We start from the raw sequence: 4,545 nt of genomic DNA, 5'->3' as shown, positions 1-4,545 counted from the left end.
GTTTACTTAACGTTACGTTAACGGTACGTACGTTACCGTAAACCGTTAACCGTTACCGTTACCGTACCCGTACCGTACCGTACCGTACGACACGACACACACACACACACACACACACACACACACACACACACACACACACACACACACACGCACGCACACGCACGCACACACACACACACACACACACACACACACACACACACACATCGCTACACAACAATGATCACGGGGGTTGCTTTCTCTTATACGTGCAGATAACACAAGGGACAAAACAACGACATGTTCCGCTGTTCCACTCCGGCTATTTCGCCTGTCTTCTTATTCGCTTCACTGCGTTCCTCAGGGCGTACATACGTAGTACAAGCGGGACGAAATGCGGGCATGGATACACAGGTGTACCTTTTGATGGAACAAAGTTGACGTCGAGAAGAGCAGTAAAAAAGAAAAAAGAGAAACGAGAAACCCGCATTCGAATGCGTAAAAATACTTGTCGCTTCGATTTTAAATATTGCGTTATCTTTAAGTATTGCGTATCCTGACACGCGCGAAGAACGACAGATTCGACTGACAACTAATTTAAAATGTTTTTTCTTTCTGCTTATTCTTACTTTATTATATTTATGCGTGCATATATTAATTATTATCATAAAAATAAATAGCTTCAACTGTCTCACGGATTTATAGATATAATGATAAAGCGAAGAATAAGCAGAATATTGATGAAGCAAAATGGCAATTCCGCCAACAGAGAGCAACGCCACAAAAAGCAATTCTGCGCGACTAAGAGAAATGCGCCATGAACGCTTTTCATTCAAGTATAATCAGAGGTAATTCATTTACAAACCGATTTAAATGCGTCAAAATGCTTTGCAAGATGCAGAATTTCCTAAAGTGTCTTCGGGGCGACAGTTATCTTGATTCACAATAAAAGCATAGTACAGGAAATCTGATGGCAAGCGGAAATCTCGAGGATAAATGCATACAATAAAAAAAGAAAGTAACACTATTGCACCATTAAGGTCTTCTCGGAGAGCTACGGTCTTCGTGATCCTCTTTACTAAAAATCGCAGCAATAGGAGACAAAGACGCAAAAAGAAATTGCGCGGTTATCTTTGAGATGACGTTTCTCTTATTCTATTTATTCTACTGGCTTGAAAAAGAAATCACTGACATTATTGATTTATTACATTAATAAGTCTTGCCGACAAAATCCGAGACGCTAATTAAAAATTTCCTGACGAAATATTAACAGATTCGATATCGATATTTTATTCCATTTAATTTTCCCACTTTCGTATAAATAGAAAACCGTATTTTTCAAGTTCTTGGGAACTTCTTTCGATACAACCTAACATTAATTTGAATTGGCATTTTTAATTTTTGAATATATAAAAATATGAATAGCGAAATGTTAAATGAAACTTAAATATACATTTTTACATGAATTTGTATACGACGACTTTAATATACACCACTATGCACTGATTGCGAGTACATTCAATCGAATTCGCTAGAAACACGATATCTCGCAGATACATATTCAACAAAATTCATGTAAAATAGTGATAAGATGTTTATGGCTATATTTACTGATTTAATATCTATTTTACAACAGCTGTAGTTGTAATTGTAAGTAGTTGTAATTGTAAGAATTGACTAATCAAGTCAAATATTTGACTGTAATTGGTCAGTTACAACTATGCTTACGATTATATAGAACATGCATTACGCGACAGACGAAATAAGTAGCATTCACATTTTTATTTCTCAAAATCGACTGCACCGATAAAATTCTAATTCATCTCAATCAATTGAGATTTAAATTATATAAGGAAAAGGTGTTTTTCCTTGCCTAAACATTTTTTGAAATTTGTTACATTGAAAAAAAAACATTATCAAGAATCACAATCGTATCTCATGCAATCAAGTGTAAGCGTCAAGACAACTAGAAATGATTGATCGATCAATATTGAATCAATGTTGATGATTTTATGAAATACTATGATTTTAATGAAACTTTATATATAATCTTTATATATATATATATATAAAGCGTTTTATCCATTAAACTGTTGTTCATAATGCCTTCATAGAATTTTAATTTTAATATAAAATTAAAGTAAAATTAGCAACGAAAATGAATCTTAATGCATATACGGATATAATTTATACATATGAGACAAATAGAGAGAGAGCGAGAGCGAGCGAGCGAGAGTGAGAGAGCGAGAGAAAGAGAGAGAGAGAGAGAGAGAGAGAGAAATTAATTATTCTTTTGTATTATATTTATTAAACGTTTTATATAAATTTTAGATAAAAAAATCACATCTGTTGTAATCTTTCATGAAGTTATACACCAAAAATCGCGAAAACTGTTGTTAGAAAATCGCAACTAAAATGTTTGGAACTTCAACGGTAGCTTCAAACTGATGCTGCTCTTGCAGCTTGGCATCGAACATGTTAAAACTTCTAACATCCGCACCTAGCGCAAACGGTCGATGTAGATAGTTTTCAGCCCCGTGGCGATCGAGCATGTTAAAAGTTACTCTCTTACCGCTGCTACAGGAAGTCGATCATCGTTACACCACTAATATCTAGTTTCCGATAAATGACGAGCGACTCTCGCTCTTGCTTCTCGTTTTTCAATCTTCAACGTGAGTGAAAGTAATTGCGGCTAACGCCAATTAATCTTGTCGATTTAACGAATGTCGATCATTCTTGTCAATACGTAAAAACAGTGTCTCCAGTTTCGTTTTAAAAAATCTTTAATAGCTCGAAGTAAACTCAACAGTACTATGAACAAATAAATTTTGAATCAACCAAATCCCGTCTTATTTTTCAATTTAAAAATCATGGTTTCCTTACTTCAAAAGTAACACAACTCAAAGTTTGTGATTTTCGAGATATTATTATGAATGAGTAAAGTAAAGATTATTTCATCAATTATCAAAAGAAAAGTAAATTAATTTCATAGATCATGTATTTTAATATAAATATTCAACTATGGAAATCGAGTAATTAGAATACTATACAATTTAACTGTTAGCAAGATCAAATCTTAATATTTACATTTTAATATAATAGAGACACATGTTTCTCCTTCAACTTTTTCCAAACAGCTTCTTTGAATATTTTCCTTAGAATATATAATTCGTATGTCGTATTTAGTAATACACGCTCCATGATACTGTACAGATATAATCGCGATGCAGAACGATAGTCAACCTAATTGGGTATGGAATCATTTTAATAAATTAGATTTAATACTAGTCTCACATAAAGTGCAAGTATTGTATAAAAATTATTTATAAATATAAATGTAGATATACAAAAATAATGTGTATGAAAGCACACTTATATAATACTCATAAAATATATGATGAAAAAGATTTTTCAAAATGGAATAACGATCTTCACTTCCTATAGCAATATTTCTTCAAAAAAGACTTATTTCTTGCAAAATGCAAAATTTGTAACAATTTATTTTATAATGCATATGATCGAGTTTAGGAAGGCATCTGATACAATGGCATCCAGATATAATATCTTTTATACAAAAAGAAATTACACATACTTGGCTATCGACAACATTTTACATTCGATATGGAAAATAATACAAACTGCGTACATTGCGATTATTCTTCTAAAATATATAATGGGCCAAACATTTTAAAAAATCATTTAAATAAATCTCATAATATAAAAATAGAATCAAAGTTTGATGGAAAAATTGAAGATTATAATGTAGATACAACAACACAACAATCTGTAGCTGAAGAAAATGCGACTATAAGTTTTCATCATTATAATGCAAGCCATAGAAAATCAACAGTGGTAAATGTTACGAATATTATATATAATATAGTGTTTTATAACAAATTCGATTGATCGTACTAGTGGTGCATATTAAAATCATTATGTACTGATTTAATCTGAGTGTAAAAATGAAATGCAACTGTATTTTGAATTATAAAATACATATTTTATTTAACAAAACAATAAAATGTATTGAAGGCTTTAACCTATTTCTATATCTATATTAAACAAATATCTTCATATCAGTTTATGTATAATATTTAATATGCAGTGAGCACTGAATTCCCATCGAACTCGCTATTATTTTTTCTAAGTAGTTAATATATATTCTATATATAATAACAATAATATACAATAAATATATAATATAATATATAATAATAATTTTATATATATATATATAGAAAGTACATTCAAATATTCAATAACATTTAAAAATGTAAATATATAAAATGTGTGTGCTGGTAATCTAATGTTTATTATATTTAAGATTTAAATGTATTTTTTATATATTGTAATTATTTGAATTAAATATTCTTAGTCATTAATTTAAATATATGCTATTATCTGAATATTCAGTGATTAATACATATTTTCATAAATAATTACGCAAGCGCATTATAGAATATAAATAGAATATAAATTATTGAGCTTGACAATGTCTTTATAAGATATATACGATTTATAAATATATATATATATATATATATATATATATATATATATATA

Source organism: Atta cephalotes (genome assembly GCF_000143395.1).
Source record: "Atta cephalotes unplaced genomic scaffold scaffold00001, whole genome shotgun sequence".
In the NCBI taxonomy this organism is placed as follows: Eukaryota; Metazoa; Arthropoda; class Insecta; order Hymenoptera; family Formicidae; genus Atta; species Atta cephalotes.
Note: the sequence above shows the minus strand (reverse complement) of the source record.